We start from the raw sequence: 22,526 nt of genomic DNA on the forward strand, positions 1-22,526 counted from the left end.
TGCGGAGGCTCGTAGCAATGGGCAGCCTTGAATCTTCCTGTTAGTTAGCTGCACTGATATCTGACTCGCCAAAAACAACTCTCTTTTACACACGATGGTGTCGTAGGGTATGGTTTATTGTTTTAACTTCTCTTTGCTCGTCATTCCTATTCTCCGTACAGTTAACCCAGTGTATTCATCCTCGCCTGTGGTAGTAGGGAACAGGCACTTTACTGTGCGTTGTGCCCCCTACGCCCATTAAGAAACGTCATGAACCCTATGGACGAATAACAAGACCAGCAAGAAAAAAACGACTATTGGTATGGTGGTTGTAACAAGACGTTACGGACGCATTTTATTGGCTTATGCGATATTCTACCTTACAAAAGGAAAGGAGACACGCAAGGCCATTTAAATGCTTTTTATTCGTTTCTGGTTTGCTTTATGAGACAAAACAAACCCTTTTTCTTGTTTTCCCTATAAAACGCCACCGAACGTTGCACTAAACGTCAGGCAGAGGTTCAGAACCTTAGAAGAGATGTCCGTTGTTTATCGCAACCGTCGTGTTCACTGAAGAAAGACGTCAAAATAAAACGGAAACTCCGTGCAGTGCAATAAGGCGGCCGAAGGCACCCAAAAGCAGCGATTGTATACAGTAAGTGTAACGTAAGCAATGTCTTTGAAGGGTTCCGGCCATACGCTAGAAAATAGCCAACTTTTAATTGTACGCTCGGTTGGCTGAGCGTTGAGCATCGGTTTTTGTGCTATCGAATGATGTTACCGGTTGTAGGACATTCTTAATTAGCACACCCTAGCGGTTCCGGTGCGAGCACTAGGGTCAGGTTCGTATTGGATGGGGAAGTTCAAGGCAAATGCAAGATAACCACTGCATCGATAGGCGGTTTTTCAGTCCACACGGCGCCTGGGTTTGCAAAGGTATAACCATTAAAAGAAACTGTTGCTTTGACCTAAGACACTAACGTCGCCATTCGCAAACCAAAAACGCGTCTTCAACGGCTTCTGCAGAATAACGTCGATGGTGCGCGTACTATAAGCTGTCGTGCTTCCAAGCTTAAACTGCCCACTTCCACAACTGCTGCTGATTGACCATGAGTTAGCCAAGACGATTGTTTGTGTGCACGTCTCGTATTTGTCGACGAACTGGCGACTTGTCCCTTTTCCGAAGAAAAACCCATCTGTACCTACCGAAACACCACTTAAAAAAGTGGCGCACGCAAGATCATTGTTTTCAAGGTATGCCAAGACAAAAGATCCACTATACACAAGTGGGATCAAAAATGATCTTGTTTTGTATATCCTGTATACTGTAACGTAGCCTGTATAGTTATGTTTTGTTGTTCTTGTTGTGATACCACAAAATGGGTCTTGCAGGGTTGCATTGTTCTTTTCTGTACATATTTTGTTCATGCGTAGCTTGCGGCTTCGAGCATTTTCTTTTCTTTTCGTGCATGCGAAGAGTACCAATGTACTAATGTACGCACTATTGAGTGTTCCGCTGTTCCGTTTATCGTCCCCAAAGTATTGTTTTTCTTTGACTGAGTATCTATAAGATACCTGGGATGTTGTACGCTCGCTCCCCTGCATGGGTCTGCAGAACACCTACACTTTTGATAAAAAAATAATAAAAGAATATCCATTAGCAGAAATGGTTGGCTCTAATGTATTACAATTAAGTAACGCTTCTATATTTATATAACATATCTCTTTCAAACTGGTAACTTTACAAAGGCCCCAACTCTTTATTTCTACAGGGTACAACACAGTCATAGAAATGCTATTTTACACAGACCTGTTACAAACAGTGTGCGTATAAACATTGAACTGATGTTTTTTTGTGTTTTTATTGCTCGTCCTCTTAAGTGTCCGACTATTTTGGGAATATTGTCGCAACACTGCTTTGTAACACCTATTCAGCACATATTGTTTGGAGGAAGGTTTCGCATCCACATACTGTTGAGAGGTTTCATATATTTCCAGTTTTACAAACAAGCAAATGAGACAATATATACGTCACTGACTTCAGAACCCAACGGCCTCCGCAAAAGATGCGTGATTGATTCTATAAACAATACGGACTATTCGGAACAAAAGGCGACCATAGCATTTAGGCGAAGCTACATAAAACGTCGGAAAACGTAAGTATGACTCCGGATATAACGAGCAGCATGCAAGTTCTCAGGGACATTTTAAGCTGATGATTTTGCAACACACATGCGTTCTTACCGCAGAAAAAGGAAATACGTTAGCACCGCCAGGGCATCAGCTGCTGTGAATGAGAAAATTCCTGTCATGCAGTAGGACACTCCGAGCCACGTAGGCTAAATGTTGCCCACTGGCCAATAGGCAAAAATCACGCTTTGTAACACAACTTTAAGAATGCAAAGTAACTTTAAAGAACACCACAAAGAATTTGTCTTTAGTAACACTGTTAGTAGCAGAAACCAGAAAAAACTGTAAAACATCTTAACTAATTTACGGCTTAATATTTCAGTATGGAACAAGATTTGGTTGGTATGCCAAATGTAGTGGTTAAACCTGGAACTTACATGACGGTGTATACTGGTAAATAAATCTTTACGGATCTATTGTAGAGCTTTTATTTTAATCGGTCACAGCATTAGGTTGCTGGTTTCACGCAAAAGTTTCGGAACATGTGGCGTGTAATATTACACGCACACGTAATTCTTTGTGCTTAGGACTAGTAATAATTATCCTTGGCGAAAAATTTCTTCCCGGCCCCATAAACGGTATGCCAAGAGCACTGTTCTCTTAGAAAACTCTCAACTTAACAAGAGTAGTCCCATTGAAAATGAAATAACTGGTAGTGAAGAATAAGTCAAAATTAAAATTCTTCATTCCGCGCGGCTTTGAGCAGCACAATATGTTATCATTGCCCTTTCCATCATTAACCTTGTGCGCCATGGTCACTGATGGAAAGGATCACATGCAAAGTGTGCGACGAAGAAGGAAAAAAAGTATTGTAGATGCGTGGACTGTATAATATACTAGATCCTACATTCGTGCGGGCGGGTCTATGTGTGCCAGAGTGGCAGGGGCGTTAACGACAGGCTTTGTGAGCGCGCATGTAACATGCGCACAGGAACTGGGAGCAATCTTGCCTTACACAGCAAGAATGGCAAAGATTGCTACCCTATGCTCAACGAAACCCGCATCTTAAAACGGTACCCTGGCGCCCGATCCCGCGAAATCTTTGAGGCTTCAGGTATAAGCGTTAAGGGTGAGGGATGCGTGAGTTCGCCTTCCGTGGCACACTTGGAGCAGGAGATTGCGTATCTGGCCGGATGAAAATTATGTTTGTGTGTTTTATTGCCGTTTATTGTCGACGCGGCTACTTAGGCTTTGTTTATCTCGCTTTTATTTCCCGCACTCTCGTATGATTAAGTTGTTTCCTTCTTCTAGTTATTGACAACTCTAATAAAATTCTACCAGTTTCTCGTCAGCGTTTGTGTTTCTTTGTCCTCTCTTCGTCTACGTTTTTTGCGCTGTTTCCCAAGGTGTCATGTGTACCCAACTAGCCCAAATTTACGCTTTGGCAGAATATTTTATCGTAAAGAAAACTGCGGCCGACATGAAATCTTTGAATGATCGTACTCATCGATTAAGTTATCCTTATCTTGCGAATTTTTGGAGAAACCAACGTTAAGCAGTATCTTTAGTTTTCTACCTTTAAATTTTTTTGAAGTTTTCTTTAAATTCCGCCCATTCAATGGCATATATTGGTTTTCATGAACAATACTTATATACCCAGAGAAAGATTTTAAGTACTACCATGCCTAACGCACAAAATCATGGCAGCCAGACAAAAGCATTTTAACGAAAATATGTCGAACCCACCCCTTAATTTTATTCCAATGCCTATTTACAAAATTTTACAATAATCAAGGCATATTGCGATTTATTATGGAAACATCTTGCACGCATAAAAGATTCTCCATTTTACCCTTAAATTTTATGTAGTAGCAAGTAGGGAGGTTATATCGAGCAAACTAATTATTTTTGCGAGCGACATAATTCTGCCTTTAATTTATGCAGTATGAGAAAATACAGTATTCTCTCGTTATAAGGAATTCAGTGGGACGGCAAAAACTTTTGTTGTAAGCGGTGTATCAATAAAAGCGATCTTTTGAGAAAAGGATCCCTGCTCTAATTTGACCAAGCATTGCACGATGCCGCGGTGGCCGCCCATACCTTCAACTTTATTTCCCAACAGGCGTAGGTAGTCCCGCATGTGCACCATAGTTTGCACATCACGCGGCTCTTCGTCCTCCTTCTCTTTGTTCTTGCCGGGCCATCAACCACAGTGTGAAAGATCTGCGCATCTGTCCCTGGGGCAAGCACGGGAGCCGCATCGTCCCCAAACGCAAAAGTAGTGAAATCACCTTGTACATTTTGGTAACCAATTTTATGAATAGAATCGTACAGATAGCTGCCAATCCCGTCATCGTCATTCTGGTAATAGTCAGAGTAGCTGAGAACGGTGCGATAATGGCCGGCGTTCGTAAAGCAGTTTGCGGCCTTCGAAGTTGCGAATTCTATCAATGAAAAGTTAGTGAAATGTAGCGCCCCAAGAAAATCAATGTTGTACCTGTGTGACGTGTACGCTGTGAGCATGCACTGCAATATAGCCATGCGGTACAACTTTCGTGTGGTTCCAATGATGCCCTGAATGATCGATTGGACTTGTGCTATTGTGTTTGCAGTCAGAAATTCGAAAGAGATCGCCTGGTGTTGCCTATCTTCCCGTGGCTTGAGCAATTGTTATTTCGGAGAAGCAGTTACCCATTCCTCGCATCGAGCCGGGTATGTATAGGACACTAGTAGGCTTTATAAATCACAACCGCCGGGAAGTTAGTAAAACAAGACTTTCTTGGTCCACGTCGTCGACGACACTGCTGGTTGTATGGTCCAGGCATCGCTCTTCGCGCACCATTCCTTCCACACGATTGACCAATGCCTAGGAACCAAATTTCATGAACATAATGGGCCATTCGCCTTAAGTTTGATGGCGTGAATCGAGCAAGATCGGTTCGAGAAAATCACCAAGAAAACACCAGCTTGCGCTGACCCGCCATCTTGACAGCTTTACTTGCAGCTCGGCGGCACCTCCACTCGCCAGTTCAATCTGAACGAGTCAAGCTCTTTGTGCGGTTCGAGTAATGCTGCCTAAAAAGCATTTTCTTGTATTGGAACTATAATAAATTCCGAGTAAATCAATATTCCGAATAAAGTGATTCCTTTTTTATGAGGGATTACTGTATGTGAGTTGAGACTACCGCGCTTGCGTTCGAAGCGAAAAAGGGAAACGAAACCTTGGAGCACAGTATTGGGAACAATGTTTACACAACATTTCCAACATCCTCGACTGTTTAGTCAGTCGGCGTTTATAAGCACCACTACTTTCTCAAAAGCATGAGCTCTTTTTGTATTATAAAAAAGAGATATCAGAAAGCATTAAAGGCACTGACACTATTTGGCATTTTACGGAACAACCTATCTTTCTTGAGAAAGTATTGATTTACTCTAGGGTTTAATGCGCCGACGCAACGCAGGCGATGAGGCGCGCCGTAGTTGAGGGCTCAGGAATATTTTGACCACCTCGGGATCATTCACGTTGGACGTAATCTCAGAGATACGGGCGTTTTTTGCTTTCGCTTTAATCAGAAAAGCGGCCGCCGCAGCCGCGAATCGAGCCCGCGACCTCGTGCTCAGCAGCGCAACGCTTCTTTCGAGAGTAATCGCTGGTTTCAGTGCTGCCTGGGTGCCACATATGACCCATGAAATCTGTCGGGCTGGTTGGTCTGACATGATAGAAATAAGATTGCCCTAAAAGGACAGGGTGAACAGAAAAAGGCTCTTTTTTGACACATGACGTGCTGTGTGGTATTGTTATAAACATATAAACATTTGCCTGAATACGGACATCCAGCAAAATAGGGATAGACTTAGAGAAGAAAAGCGGGAAGAGTGAACGCTGAGCGGCCGTTGCTTCCAAGGGTGTTTAGGGATCCCGCTTGTAAATAGGCCTCGCTGCGTCATTGGAGGTACGTCAACACCGAAGCCGAGGACTCGTGTTGAAGCAGATGGGTGGCTGGACTCTTTTCACTGCCTACTATAATTAACGAAAATCAGCAGTCTCAGCGGCGGGCGCCTACTGGAAGGTGAACGCATTGCAGTGGGCCACGTCCATAAACTGGCAGAGCTGCGGAAGACAACAATTACCGGCCTAAATGCGTGAGCAGCTGTAATGAGAAAGCGGCGCCTTTCATTTCGTTCTGCCTAGAGGCCACTGCTTTAGTATGGTTTGAAAACCATAAAGAAGACACTGCCGAGTTGGGACCACTTTGTAGGGCAGATGAAAGCCCGGTTCGGCGATTCTATTGGCAAGGAAAACGAGCAGAGGCAAGAATGTATCACCGGGCTCCGATTCCCGGGACAATTTTCACCATGTATTTTCAGGACGTGTTAAATCTCCGCAAGACCCTGGGTTCGCGGATGTGTGATGAGGATAAAGTCGACCATTTGCTGATGGGCCATGTGGAAGATACTTAGAAATTTTTTTATTGGCCGTGATAATTTTAACTCGGGTACAGATATCATTAGATGCTGTCCACCATTTTTACCCTGACGATATGCAGCATCGTTCCAAAGTTTGGTACACTTCTTAATTTTATGACCATTTCAAGCTCTGGCTCCGATTTTTAATCTGACATGGCTCAAACAACACGCCACACTGTGCGGAAAGAGCTACCGTGCCTTAGGGACACCACGTGGATCACAAATACCATAACACCTGTGTTTCACAGGTAAGCCCTAGCTGTGGCGAACGATAGTTCACCTACTACCATTCCGCATGCTTCAAACCAAGACTACCAGAGTGGGCCACACGTAGAAACAGGCCAATTCGTCCGGAACACTTCGGTGCTTTCCCAAGAGCTACAGCAGCTCTGGATTCCACAACTACAACCGAGAAAGTACCTCGTAGCGAGATCGACAAGGTCTAGTGTGTTGTCGTTGCGACAAGATTGGGCACCTCTCCCGATATTGTCAACGACGCCGGCAGTGCCCGCGATAAAGCCCGGCATTACTGTTTCCTCTTTCTAACGCTGACTATTAGTAGAATAATTTCCACTTGCGCCCTAGCCGGTCTCCCAGAAGGATTTTTTTCCAACTTGAAGCTCCGCGGACCGGATCTCCAGCCACCGACCGAAGTGTAACACTAGAGAGTTTTAGCAGTCCGTATGCTGTCCGTTTACGTATGTACCGGGACCCGACTGCGCATGCGCGCGCATGTACCGGATCATTTCCATGGAGTGAGTCGGAAAACGTGTTTTAGCACTCCGTAGCGTAGTACCGTTCGTTCCGCGTAATGGCGGATTAGCCGAGTTGTTGCAAAAATCCACACGCTAAAAATACGTAAACAACGCAGTTTCCCCTAAAGCATTGTAAATGTAAAATAAATCTTACACAAAGTAAACAATCGTTGTTCCAATCAATGTAAGACAATTTACGGTTACATTTATATTTAGCAGACTGCTAGCGACGTGTTGCGGGGGCCTGTTACCTGCGCGCTGCGTCGTGCATGGGTCGTGCCCAGTGCATCTCAGTGACAGTGGCTGTGAATTTGGCATCTTCTGTTTTCGATCTGTTTATCGCGTTGCTGTGTTTTGCGTCACCCTCGCAAGCTTGCTGTGGCGGCGGCGACGCGCGCCGCTCACGTGGAGGAATGGCCTTGGCCTTGCCCGATTCAGTTCGAAATGAACATAATAGCTACTAGGCCCGATCATCACTGTATGAAGTCTTCAAATTAGGAGGCGCTGACGTCTATAGCGGATGTAGTTGAGGATCCCACTTCCGCGTGGTTGTGGATCGGCTGTGTACGCCTCCGTAACAGCCGCTGAGGAGGCACGGCTGGCCACCAAGTTACGGATACAGTAACGCGGAAGCAGAGCCCCGGGAGAGACGCCGGCCGCGTACGGAACAATTGGCGCATGCGCAGTCTGTTCCCGGTACATACGTAAACAACTTAACGAACGTAACGAACGGAGCATACAACTGCTAAAACTCTCTACTGCCTCTCCGCCACTGTTCTCGGTAGCCACGATGGTGTTCCCTGCCTCCAGAAAGCTAGTCATCGCGGCCGAAGGGAGTGACGCCGTCATTCAGCGCTTATACAATGTTATTTCCAGTATTGCTGCAAAAAAGAATCATCAACTGGGTATTGACGACGTCCTATACAGGCAGTATTAGACACTGAGTCAGGTGTTTCTGTTATAAGCCCAGCTTTTAAAATAAACTTGAAAGCAAAGCGATGTCCTACTGGCGTCGTCCGGTACATTTTTGTGGGGCTGGCGCTAATATTTGCGTACGCAGGTTCTTTGCTCCCCCAATGTCACATTCTGTGGGCAGAAATTTAAAATTTTCTTCACCGTGCACTCGATGTCCACACATAACGTGAATAATGGTATTGACTTTTTGGCACAGTGCACGGCACTCCTTGATTTTAAAAGTGGTTAAATATACGTCAATGGCTCTCTCTTTTCGGCGCTGGTGGAGGATTGTCAATGTGCAAGGTAACGCAGATTGCCCGTATTGGAAGGTTTATTTTGGGACTCTGCGCTGCATTTGTGACACCAAAAGGAACCAAGAGCTATTCCTAACAAATCCACCGCTACTATTGAGGCTCTCAGCGTGTCGTGCGCTAAGAAGGACATAGTTCTTCTTGGTTCTTTCTCGTTCTTCCCCTTAAACAAGGGCGTTGTGCTCTGTGGGCGGTAAATTATACACCTAAGAAGATCGTTATATCGTGAGGGTTAAAAATGGGCCATTTGGAAGAATACCCGAAAAATTCAGTAGCTGTTTTAAGCGAACGCACTGATCAATCAGCGAAGCATTGCCGGACGACTTGTAGTTTTACACATGTTCAAGGACAGTGCAATACGTTGAGAAGATTCTAATGTTCTTGACGTCATTCGTACGTGCCCATCAGCATTCGGTTTCTCAATTAAGCAAAAGCCGTCCCCGAGCCAACCATCTAACACTGCTCACTCCATCAACACCGGGAGCGCGCAACCGAGTCAGTCAATGAGCTAGTCAATGAACAATTTCAAGATATGGTGGCGAAGGGTGTCATACTATATTTAGCAGTGAATGGGCAGCTCCGGTAAATTTGGTTGAAAAAAAGACTATGTGGAGGTAGTTGGCTTTTTATCCCCGATTGAACGCTATCACCAAGAAAGGCCAGTACTTCTCCACTTTGAATCTTGCGCCTCAACTGAACTTCACATGGATGCGAGGGGTGTCGGCGTAGCTGCCGTGCTCCAGCATCGAAGTTCCGGTAGAGAAGATATCACTGACTACACCAATCGCTCCCTCAGCAAGTGTGAGTGTAATTACACGTTGACAAAAAACGACTGTTCGTTATTTGTTTTGGCTACCAAGACACTTCGTTCCTAACACTATGTATGCGCCATCATAAAATCACCGACGATCACTCGCTATATTCGTTGGTCAACCAGCGTGATCTGTGTGGTTGGCTTGCGTGCTCGGCGAGGCGTCTTCAAGAATTCAACTTTACTAGTATGTATAGGATCAGACGGAAGCACGCTGACGCTAACATCTCGCTCGCCTGCCCAATGAAAAGACCCAAAGTCACACCAATGCCGATGACGAGACTTTTGTTTCTGTTGAGCCGGCGTTTCTTGGCGTGCATATATTACGCTTTGAATGAAAACGATCAGACTCTAGAGCCATTTTTAGCATTAGATCGTGACCCAACATGTCGAAAAGAGGTTTTATGCGTGAGAATGCGGTTTATAAAAAGTAGTATTCTCTCGATATCTTATTATCTGATTGTGGTGTCACAAAACATGTACCCCGCTGTTCTCAAAGTCGTACATGATGATATTACCACTGGCCATATAGGAATTGTACGAACACTTCATCGTTTACACCCATGCTTTTATTGGCCCAAAGATCAAAACAACCGAATGGTATGTGTCCAAGTGCCCCACTTGCCACCGTCTGAAACGTAAAAACACTGCTCATCCCGGTCAACGTCATCACGTAAAACTTGTCCCGTGATTTTTGAAAATGTCGGGAGAGACCTACTGGGACCATTTCACCCGTTTTTGTGTGGCAACAGCTGTATCCCCGAAGGCATTAATTACCTCTCGCTTTACGCCGAGACCTCTGCCTTACCGTCCGTAATGGCTTCGGCAATAGCGAGCTTTGTCCTAAGTTCAATTCTGATTCATCATGGGCCCTTCATCATGGGCCCCTCTTATCACTATTAGTGACCGGGGACACATATGTACTGTGGATATTACCGAAGAGCTTCTTCGTTTTTATGCTACGCACAATCAGCATTTCAAAAGTTATCACCCGCAGTCGAATGGCCGCACCGAGCTCACACAACGGACCCTGACATGCTGCACATGTGCGTCGCTTCTGACCAAGGAACCTGGCATGCCATTTTGCCGTTTGTAACCATGCGCATAATACCGCAAAGTACGAAACTGCTGACTACAGCATTTTTCTCCTCCTCTACGCTCGTTTGAATCGAAGTGCTGTCGAGACCCCACTTTCTTTCCGCAACAATACCAGCCGTGTTAACCATTCTTTGCCGTGGACAAGAATCCCATGACTTTGCCCGTCTCCGCATTCTGGCCTCACAAGGGTCTTCAAAGCGGTGTCGAAGCTCCTTTCACGTGATATGACGCTGGGAGAGGACGAACAAAGAAGAAAGGCCCGAACAGCAGCTCTATGGAGGAGATTCGGCGACAACCCTCACGTCTTGTACACGGACGCATCCCTACTGCAGGGAAGAGACAGAGCACCAGTGGCCTTAACGTCTAGAAACAGGCTAGTCACCACGGCCTCCACGAGGACACGAGACCCAACCACAGCGGAAGAAGTGGCCATGGCACTAGCGCTGCTTCCACCAGGCGTCGAGGTCATGGTCAAGAAGACCTAGACCAGCTACCGGAAGGGCACAATGTCCTCATTGGCAGGAAACATAATGAACAAGAGAGAGCCATCAGAAAGGGTAGTCGAGGTCATACGGACACCAGCTCACTCCTAAATAATCGGCAACACCATTGCCGACTACTATGCCCGAGAGATGGCACGCCGCGCACGCGAGGAGGTGCTGGCTGTATATGGGCCTGTGAATAAGGGACCACTCCGTCGGATGCCGCATCAACGGTGACCTCAGTGCCTCAAATAAAGATGTACCTATCTATATATCTATCCATGATCGCCAACACCGGGACATTTGTTACGAACTGGGAGACTTGGTGTACCTTTCGACGCCTCTGCACAAGCGCGTAATATGTCACAAACTGCTCGCCGTTTTTATTGTTTCGTGCATGATAGTTATGTCGGCGATCCGCACTCTATCACCTGCACACCAATGGTCTCAGCAAGCACACACTAAATACGTACCCAATGTCCTATCCCGGCTCACTGCCAGCAGTCGCTGTCGCACTAAGAGTAAAGATTTCACGGGGTTTTATCGTCGCAAAACCAACTCACTCGCCCAGATGACTTTATATGCGCCGAGGGAGGTTTTTTCCGCTCATTCACAGACTTGCGTGAATGCCAATGTTGCCAATTACATTCAGCAGGATGGGGATGATCTACCAGAAGAAAACTTGGACCAGCTAACGTGAGCGGCGGTAACTCCCTCTAGTATTTTGCAATCACTATTGTAAATAAACGTCGCTGCTTTGTCGCCCGTAACAGTTTGGAATTTACTCACTTTATATACACGAATAGTTCCCTAATTCTCAACATATTTATGTCCTTTCGTAAACAACTTTGAAAACCATACTTAACAGGGGCGTTTTGCTGATGATGAGCGAAAGCATTGCTACCTGATGACTTACCCAGTCGGTCTATGCTTCCGGCCGGAATCCATTGCCACATTTCAACAAGCATGTTCAAAGGAAATTCGAGTGTGTTCGCATAACATGATACTTAGGCTCGTAGCGGTCTTGAAGTACAAACTAGAACTCGAGGAAGTTCTAATACTACCCCCCAATTGTCAGAACTAGTGTGTAATTTTGTTCAAAGTCATTAGTTACCTACTCCACTATGCGCACACAATATCGGCGATTCTGTCATTGCTGTAGACGCCCATGTTGGTGACAGAAATGTAATATCACTCACAATATTTGAACATTTCAACGCTGTAGCTTGGATAGTTCCTAGCTACATCATTTACGTTGAAATGGTTACCTCTGCTTGCATTAAGCACTCCATGTCAGGCCAGAAGCACACATAATAAATTCCCAACTATTGATTTTACGTGACGCCACAGAAGCTTCATTTTTAGACCGTGTAGCTGGTGGTGAGTTTTGGCGGAGAAGAAATTGTTTGCGCACTTTACAAAAATTTACCATTGCAAATACTAAAACGTTCAGCAACTGCAACAAGCGAAAGCTGGAAATTAATCACAACGGAGGTTCTGGAGAGAAACATTCATACGCATGAGATTCGTCACAAAGATGCCTAATGCAAAGCTCCGTCATAGAATGATGACTGTTCTATAAAAAAGCGACTCTTAAACAACTTCGGCCTATTGGCCTGACGTCAAAAAAATGCGTTTTAAGGAAAACAGACCTGATCACATCACTACGGGAGTTAATACTTTATCACCCACGGCCTTTAAAAGCATCGTGTTTAGATACAAAATGTGTTAAAACACAATAGAAATGTCTCTAGCATTCTAATTTGCTTTTTCTTAATTCATATCTGCTTCACTAAGATCAAAATAAAAAAACGTTTTTCGGTATATGTGGCTGTCACTAGAAGGCGCTAGATGTCAAGCGAGCAAGAGTTGTATTTTTATTTTGTTCCAGAAGTGATATATCTCTACAATGAGCCACCCATGCCATTGTGAGCACTGATATGTATTCGTAAACCTTTTCGTATTGGTGCACAATAGTTTTTTAATAAAAGCCCGTGGGTCCTGAAGTAGTAAGTCCCATAGGCATGTTAACAAATAAGGCCCCAGCCTACAACGTACATTTTAGTTTAGAAATCACCAGCCGAACACTGGATGCGGAGCTGATGAAGATGACGAATCTTTTTTGGAGACATAACACTGACAAGCTCCCCACGAAGCGCAGCCAATGTCTAATAATCCTTACGCTGCTTGGCGCATCGTCAAGCTGCGGTTGAGAGCTGATAAACGTTAGTCCTAAAAATAGGGCATTTGTCCGACGTTAGGCTTTAAATTCGGCAATAACAAAAAGAATCCTATTCAAAACGGCTGTAACTCTGCTTATTGTATGTCACGTTTCTGTATCATGCCCGCTGGAAGACAGAGCTTTCAAAAAGTTTAACATTAAATAGTTGTTTCTCTTCGACTGAAGTGATATACAACTAAGTTTTAGTTAATCCACGAAGTGCTGTGCAATGGCACCTTCAATTCCTCTTGGAAGATTCAAGAACCCATCACAAAATGTATGAAGCAAAAATTTACAGCCGAAGCATTCAAATCACCGACACTCAAGTACACGCCCATTTATTGAAACCCCCCGTGCACTGACTCTGAAACATAAGATTTCCGCTTTTTCCAGACCTGTGCCTACGTAAAGGACCACGCATTTTGTCGCATTCGACCCCGCTTTATAAACAGTACACGAAGATGTTTTCAAACAAGACCTTGTGTTCGTTTGGGTTTAGCGATCTGTAATTTATAGTAGCGAACCTCTGATAGCTTCAGTTACATGAGTGCCTGCGTCACTCTAAAGCGGTGCAATAACGTGAACAGGAGGAGGATGCTGCGTCGAGAAATGTGTCGAAAACTAGTGAGGTGGCAAGGAACTGAATTGCAGGTGTACGAAGTGCACAAAACAGAGGAGCAAATTCTTTCACCGCTCGAAATGGAGCAACGGTTTATCACGTTAACAAAGCGGTGTTTATTTCATTAGGGTATTCTCGCATTCGACCGCTCAGCATTTCCTTTGTGTTCTTAGCACGGGCGCTGGCGTTCGACTTTGGCTCTGTTGAAGTTGAGTTTAGCTTGGAATTTTGCAGTTTTGGTTTTTATACTCTAGTAGTGGGGATTTCCGCCTTTCATTTGAGTCAGTTTGCAAGCGGAAAGCTATGACGTTTAGCCATCTTTTATTTCGAAGCAGCTCTGTCTTCAACACTGGAGATGCTTAAGCTTGAGTTCTATTCGCGCTTGCCGTTGCTGAAAACATGGTGCAGAAAAACAGAGAGGGGCGAAAATGCTTGCCGATGAAGTGTTAGGAAAAGTGGCGAGAGGGAAAGGAGTCAACGGGAAGGTGTGCGAACATCGCGTCTTAGCGAAATTATCATTGTGGGGAGGCGCGCGTTGAAAATTTCCGTCTCTTACTGATTCCCCAAGCACAGCGTCCGTATCCGTCCTGGGAAAACAAGACGGACTCCACTCAGCGGCATCCGTGTCCGATCAACCAATAAGACGTTAAGACCAAAAATATGACCTGTGAAGCCCAGCAGCTCCGCTGTACCTCAGTCTTCGCGTCTCAACTCCAAAGGTTGCCCTTTTTTTCATGTCTCCCATCGTAAATGTCTACAACAGTACAAAATATCACTGCTGCCAGTTTTATTACCCTGCTTTCCACGACGCCGCTTCCAAGAGCGGTGTATTCAGTCTCAGGACAAAGACGTTTGGACCACTTATGGATGGGTGCATAAGATTGCCCTAATAAACGGACAGAGGTGTCAGCGAACAATTGAATATTAAAATGAAAAGTCACACAAAACGGTATACTGTTGTCTAAAAAAAAGAAAAGCTTTTCTAACGTACACGTTTCCTATCGCCTAGGGGGTGATGTTCGTTCCCTATAATTTTTTGCGGTGAGGTATGTGTATGCATCGAATGGGCATATCTTATTGGCCCGTCACAAACCTTTCCTAAAACACGGGCATGCAGCACAGAGGCTCACCACACACATAATTGTTGTGACCACTTTTAGGGCATTGCGACACAATTTGGCTTTCATCTAGCACATGATATACCGCCGTTTGTATTTTCTTCATTGGTTAAAATTTCGTCAAATATGTCACCAGATACATCCGTGCACAAGTGGAGTGAAGGGAGTCGTAGTTGTCGAAGTTTAGGAAAATGCTGCACCAAACACTCTGAAGAGTACCACACCCTAAAACCGGAATCAGTGGTTCATGCGAATATTGTCGATCCTTGTGATATCGCAAACTAATTCCTCATAAAGTCTGTCAAATGAAATACCAAACCCTCGACCAAACACAATTTATGCCCCGAAAATCCCAATTCGGCGGCCCGAATAGTAGTACCGGCAGCCGAACGACAATGTCGCTGAACAATCTTCTGTATCATTGCATGATAGCGGCAAAACGGTACGCGCTGGGTGTGTCATCTCCTCCTGCAACCAAGGACGCCATCACGTCACACATAGAGGTTCTTATAATATACACTAGAGAGGAATCTGGTGCTGCGCCAATGTTGCTCAAATTAAGGCCGTTTGTGTCGTAATGAACCACCATTATACAACGCGCTCGCCCTAATTTCATCATTGGCTTGGATTGAAACGTTTTCGTGACCGCAAATTTAAACAAAGTGCCACAAAAACGCGAAGAATAATGTAAAATTATGTTAGTGCAAAATAAAAAAAATTGTTTTAAACTAAGGAAAAGGAAGTAAAGCGTATGTTTGCAGGAGCAATTGTGCCTGCTATTCTGGAAACCGAGTTTGTAGTTACGAACGAGGTTAATATTTGGGGCGAAAGTCATTAGAGACTCTGATTTTATAATTTTACCATTATTGCAAATAATAAGTTGCTTGAAGTGTTCGGAAAGTTTTTTGAGCGTGCCTATAAAAACGTTGCCTTCATGGTGAACCGGTGCACCGACCGCCAACTGGTTTAACAAGAAAAAAGAAAGCAGTCGTGCACGATGACAAGATAGGGCACATACAAGCGCCCGTATCTGTCGTATTCCCGTGGTCGTATATTGTCTTGTCGAAGTACGATTTGTTTCTTGTTTTTGTGGGCTACAAATTTCGCGGTGGCATATTACCCGCTCAGTCATGCGTCCTTCCACTGTGGCATCAGCAATGTCAGGTGCGATCACGCACTGCCTGCTCTTTCACCGAAAATGGCTACCACAGAACAGGGACGATTTCGGCTTCCTTGTAGCTCGTAAATGTGTTAATGCATAGTGAAGAAACAAAACCCGAATACCGCTTAAGAATTCAATTGTTATACCAGGCCCAAGCCAAAAATGGGGGTCTTCAAATGAACCCCCATGACGACATGGCTTACGAAACGCAGTTTACTCTCTACTATACTTACTAAGAAACTCTATGCACGCCACCACGCTGGCCCGTCGTAGCCGCTGCAAAAGCAAGTGGCTTCAATGGCTTCTGTGCTACATCGTCCCGGCTTCTGCGCATGCGGACAGGACTCGCTGACCCCACGTCGCCCATATATACCCGGCCAACAGCTACGCCACATCAGAGCGCTCCGGGAAGCCGAACAACAACGTCGCTTAACTGCTTCCTGTTTCACTGCAGGTACTGTTCATACGTTTATGTGCACGGTACAAGCTGATGTACGGAGGCTGCTTGGATTGCTCTGAGTGTTTTCTTGGTTGAAACTGTGTTGTCCAAAAATACTTAATGCATTAGGATGGCAAAGGATAACAAGGAAACCGATACTTTCATGTAGTTTGCAAAAGGCTTCGGAGATAATGCACCAACTAGCGGTAAAGAAATCACTCAGGCCCTGGTTAAAAGGACGTCGAAGTTCATCGAGGTCATGAATAAGTTGACAGCCACGGTAACAGCTCTTGTTTCCTCAACAACTGATATCAAAACAGAACTTGTGTCACGACTTCAATGAAATTTATGAATGACTGTTTCGAGGAAATCAACGGTGATGCAAAGTCTATTCTGGAGAAGCTTACTGAGGTCAAGAATCGGGGCCTTGGGTGTCATCGCGAAAGTGAGAGGCGGAGCAGGGATATGAAGGAAGTCAGGAGGCATCTTGTGGAGCTGAAGCAGTACAGCAGGAAGAAAAACCTTAAGCTAAAAGGTGTCCCGTTTACAGAAAACGAGGGCCTAAAGGAAACGCTGAAGCGAATCACTACCCATCCAGGTGTTGACGTTGCTTCTCAGGATATTGATGTAGTGCATCGAGTAGCTTCAAAGGGGCTTCCTAACGTCATTGTTAAGTTGAACTCAACGTCGACTCGAGATAGTGTCATGCAGGCTGCCGAAAAGAACAGATAAACACGGTGATGCTTGGATTTGCAACAAACGAACCAGTTTAAATCAACGAACATCTATCCCGTGAAAACAACGTTTTGCTTGGCGAAGCGATAAGTGCAAAGCGTGAGAACAACTGCAAATTCGCTTGGATTTCTGCGGAAAGTGCCTAATGAGGAAATTGGAAAAACGAAGGTGCCTCACATAACTTGAGAAAAATGACCTCGTCAAATTCGCGTAGTCATCCACCCAGTCCTAACACTTCATTAAGTTACCAAGGCTTACCGTTACAATGAATAATGGTGAGGTTCAACAATTTCCTGGCCAAACGAGCTCGTCAATATTCCACTGCAATGTTAGAAGTATGAAAAAGAACTTAGATTTAATTGTAGCGCAGTTGTCCGAGCATGCGCAACCGTTTCATGTCATTGCAATCACAGAAACATGGCTGAAAATAGGTGAGGAGGTTGTAATCGCTGCTTATAGGTTTACCTCACAGCCAACCGAGTCGCGAAATCGCGGTGGCAGCGTCGCCCTTTTTGTTCATAAAAGTGTTTCTTTCACACCCTTGCCATCACTTTCGTACAGTTGTTCTTTTATGGAAACCTTGTTCGTAAATTTAGGATTCCCTCTTATTGTTGGTGTCCTGTATCGGCCTCCCAATTCTAGTCTACCCGCCTTTCTTGTACACTGGAAATGATTTTTATGGCGATATCAAAACGTTCGCTGATCCCATTGTGGTGGTTGAAGATTTTAACCTTGATACTAGTCATGATGCTCATAAGGATTACTATTCCTGTTGCAGTCATTCAACATCACAAATGTTATACTTACCCCCGCGCATGTTACAAGTGTTCCTTCATCAAATATAGATCACGCACTAAAAATAATAGATACCGACGTTCACGCTGGCGTGTTCAATGAACCATTTGCGGATCACCATCCAATGTTCATTGTAATTAATAACTTAATTTAAACTAAGAAGGAACATCGCCGACATATTATCGAGACAGATTACACGATGCTGAGACAGAGCCTCTTGCAAATCAGTTTTGACGACACATACGATAATGATGTTAATACTGAGTTTTCGAACCTAAAAAGAATTCTTAAAAACGCCGTTGATAAGTGCCGTCCGTACTACCTACACCGTCATATGAATTACCAATCGGCCATTGGATGAATGAAGAGATTTTGCAAGTATTAAAAACAAAGAATTTCTGGTACAATAAATGAAAACAACTGGTACTATTTACGTTAGTCCAAGCTAATGCGGAATAAATGCGTTATAATAATTCGAGCATGCAAAAAAATCCTACTCACGCTGCCTTCATGCGGCATCTGGCGATACACGCAAAATATGGGGCATCATAAACGAGGTTACTAGGGGCCATCAATCACAGCGCCTTACTCCTGACTGCGTTGACAAGGGCACTGTTATAGAGTTCACCACCTTCTTTTCTGGTATAGGCAAAGCTCTTGCGGGCAAAATTCCCCGCTTTATAGACAGCTATAATGCGCCAAACCCAGTTGGCAATACGTTTGTTATTGTTCACATAAGTTGTTCACATTATTAAAAGTCTTTCAACTAACAAATCTGCTGGGTTAGACCAAATTACAGCAATATTGGTAAAAGAAAACGTGCATATTTTAGGTCCAATCTGATGCAATTTATTTATTCATTCTATAAAAAACAAAACTTAACCATCCATACTAAAAATTGCAAAAGTACTCCCAATTACCAAAAATGGCGACAATTCCGATCCGGCTAGTTACAGACACGTATATGGCCTTAGCGTTGTAAATAATCTTTCCGAAAAACTCCTATCAGACCACATAAATAAGTTTTTACACAAGTACATGGTTCTCTGTTCTCACCAACATAGATTTGTGTCTAAATATTTTGCGTCATCCGCAGTGTTGACATTGGCTCAATCGATTAACACGGCCCTAAACAACAACAAGGTAGAGGAAGTTATTACAAAAGCATTACAAAAAGCATTTGATAATGTATATCATTCAATTCTTTTGCGTAAATTAAAGCACTAGGGCCTACGTATAAAGCATATGAGTTATTTTTCAGCTACGTCAAAAGCAGACAGCAAGCTTTCGTGATGAACAGTATTACTTCCACACTCCAATATCTGAACACAGGGGTGCTACATAGGTCGGTTCTAGGGCCGCTGTTCTTTTCACTTGATATCTATGACTTGCCTCATGTATTAGCTCTTCGGAAATTATTATGTATGCCGATGATACAGCATTAATTTGTACGGCAGACATTATTTTTGAATCACAAACACAAGAAAACTCCGAATTGAAAAAGAATTTCCAGTGGTTTCTTGCTAAGAGGGTAACGGTTATTGCCAACAAAACCAAGTAGATTATATTACATTCCCGCAGAAAAATAATTAGTTACAAAGATATTGAGAATAAAATTGATAACTGCATACTGGAACGTTCGGACACCTTTAAATACCTTGGGAATATACTATATAGTCACGTTCACGGGGCAGGCCAATTATTTGCCGTAGGTGTAAATCTGGCTTCCGGCTGTGACGTGCTTTTACAAGCTACAGGATACTTAGTCAACAGCATTCTGCGGGCGCTTTACTTTGCATTCGTCAATATTTATTTACCTTACTGCGTAGAATCATGAGCCTAGACTTATGATTCTTATCTGGATCCCCTTCGGAGGTTACAAGAGCGCGCCTTAAGAAGAATAAATCACATTTACCATACCAAGTAAAGCCGGCAGTTATTTCGAGCGCTAAAAGTACTACCTTTCGATCTTTTGCGTGAATACAAGACGACTCTTTGTGTTAATAGTATTGTAAAATACAATACCCAATTTGATGTCTGTTATTTTATTCCTCTTCTCCCCACACTATAAGTCTCATGTTCGGTAACTTCAACTTGCCACCAAAAAATAACGTTTACGGGGAGAGAATAATGCAATGCACAGGGATAAAGATCTGGAATAGCTTGCAAACTAAATTGAAGAGATCCCACAATGCTGCGGGAAATAAAAAATGAGTTCTCGAGTAGGCTTTAACTGCTTCTTTTTTTCTTTGGCGGTAAACACCTACATTTCTAGAATTATACAACCGTGAATCTTGTAAACCTAGCCCTTTTTTCCTCGTCATAAAACCCGTGATCGTTTTCGTGTTTCTTTTATTTTAACTCACGTTTCTGTGTGTGTCCACAAAGTGATCTCCCATTACTTTTTGATTGTGTGCACAAATGTAGTTTGTTTTTTGCGACCCAATTGTTTAATGCGAGAAAGGCTTCTCTTCTGTGTAAAATGTATGCCCATTATTATGCGAAAGTGATATTTACAGTGTCTGCACGGCTATATCTCTTGATGTGTATGTAATTGATATTTTCCGCCTCGGTCCATTACTTTTCTTATTGGACCCCAATAAATCAATGAATCAATCAATCAATCCCTCTGCGGGGTGCTCTGCGCGAACGAGTGCGTTGGCTTGTGTTGGCATTTGTGCTCATTCGAATTCGAGTTTCGCTATCCGAGTCCTTCTTCACGAGGGACGCGAGTGCGGGATGAGTGCCCGTTTTAGTTTACTTCAACTGTTTGTTTTGTAATTATGCCCATTGTTGCCGGTTATTTTATATCCTTGTGAATTACCTTTATAACAGTTGACGAAGTCGTGCTAGGCGGTTATTTTTTAGTATAATAATTCAGTTTGTAATTCGGCGTATTGTTCCAAAAAAGAAGCGCCCGTAGGCAACTAACCTAACCTATCGTTTCTAAGAAAGGGTGTAGGGCCTGTGATTGGTTAGGAGGTTTTTTTTTTGGGGGGGGGGAGGGGCGCTAGCTATGTTGAAGGAGGAGATAATGGCCACCAGCTTAAGGTTAGGATTAAGAGAACGGGCATTAAGGAAGAAGTTTTGGGGAAGGACACAATCAGCATTACTGACCACCAGTCGAATCAGCCAATAGAGTCTTCGCGCAAAAAAGTGTTAGAACAATGACAGCAATGTAAGGTGATATTGCCACTCAGGCTGCGCCCAACAATGAAGTGCCGAGTTTTCGGACATTTTTTAACAACCATAGCTGTGTATTTTTGCAACACTCCAACCGAAAAACTAGTCTCTGGCGTATGGGATTGATGCTCAATAGGTGCTTTGAGGTTTTTTTTTATTTCCACCAATGTCACTACAGACGTGAGCTCCCGACATGCCTTATAATTCTAGAGGGTAGTACTTAAAATACAATAAAAGTGATTTCTACTATTTCCGAGAAGACGTGGTTGTCATTGCCGGAAATACCGCAAATATGTCCAGCAAAGTGCTGTCGGCTAGTAAAGAACCAATTTTATGTACTTTTCCACAAATTTTTTTGCACATAGTTTTGGGTCTACGTTCTAGAAAATTAACAATTACACAACTATTGCAACAAAAATTTTGAGTCCCTGCGGCTGAGTCTACATACTTGCATTCATGTAGGACAGCATCGTTTTGGTTTCCAGCGCCATGTACGCGATACAAATATTGAACTCTCCAGATGACTTGCGCTTTGGCTTTCTGTTATCATTTTGCACCAAGAAGCCGCGTAACAAAGATAAATTTTAATTATGTTAACACTGCCGACCTCCATAGGCATCAAAAACAGAAATATATAAATTTTATGCCTGGTTAGCTATATTAAACGTAAAGGGGAGAACTGCAGACGTCATGCTTAACTATTTTGGTTTACACGTATCCTGTATTATGTAATGTATTTGTTTTGGATAAACTTCGATGTCCCAGTTGGTGGGATGGAGCTTTGGCACCGTCCTCTGCAAAGTTACCTTTTAAACAACTACGTAACTTCGTGCGTAGCCGCAGTCATAGCCTGCTCAGAAAGACGTTAAAATATCTACTGCGATTCTGTGGGCCGAAGGCATGCGCAATCCCTCGCAGAAATTGTGACATCTATTTACAAATGAGGTTGGCACGGTAGTAAAGCAAATTTACGCCCCTTCAAAGCCGTCCGTTTTAGGCGGGGTAATAGGCCAACCATAAGTACAGAATGCGCAAGAGGTAGTATATAAAGTTTATTAAGTGAGAAAAAAAACGTAAAGCGTCACTTAGCTTCTGTCGTTGCTCAATAAAACGTGTGTATTAAAATGCACCAGAAAGGTATGTTTTGCCTCCACGACCATTGCCTCAACGTCAAGACTCAAAATATGAGACTGTGCTATTGCGTTGAAGAATTCAAGTTCCGTTTTATCGCTGTTTTTACACTATATACTACAAAACAGCAATG

At 43.7% G+C, this 22,526-nt stretch overlaps 1 long non-coding RNA gene across 1 annotated transcript in view; it reads left to right on the forward strand.

Moving 5' to 3' along the window:
• Nucleotides 1-22,526, forward strand: part of LOC144141392 (uncharacterized) — a 37,194-nt gene that overhangs the window by 7,820 nt on the left and 6,848 nt on the right. The window contains exons 2-3 of the long non-coding RNA XR_013316576.1: nt 1,978-2,135; nt 2,492-2,562. This is a non-coding gene — a long non-coding RNA (uncharacterized LOC144141392). The remainder of the gene's footprint in view (nt 1-1,977; nt 2,136-2,491; nt 2,563-22,526) is intronic.

The sequence above is a fragment of the Haemaphysalis longicornis genome, unplaced genomic scaffold (assembly GCF_048455015.1).
Source record: "Haemaphysalis longicornis isolate Haplotype H1 unplaced genomic scaffold, Haemaphysalis longicornis Haplotype H1 scaffold_6, whole genome shotgun sequence".
Classification (NCBI taxonomy): Eukaryota; Metazoa; Arthropoda; class Arachnida; order Ixodida; family Ixodidae; genus Haemaphysalis; species Haemaphysalis longicornis.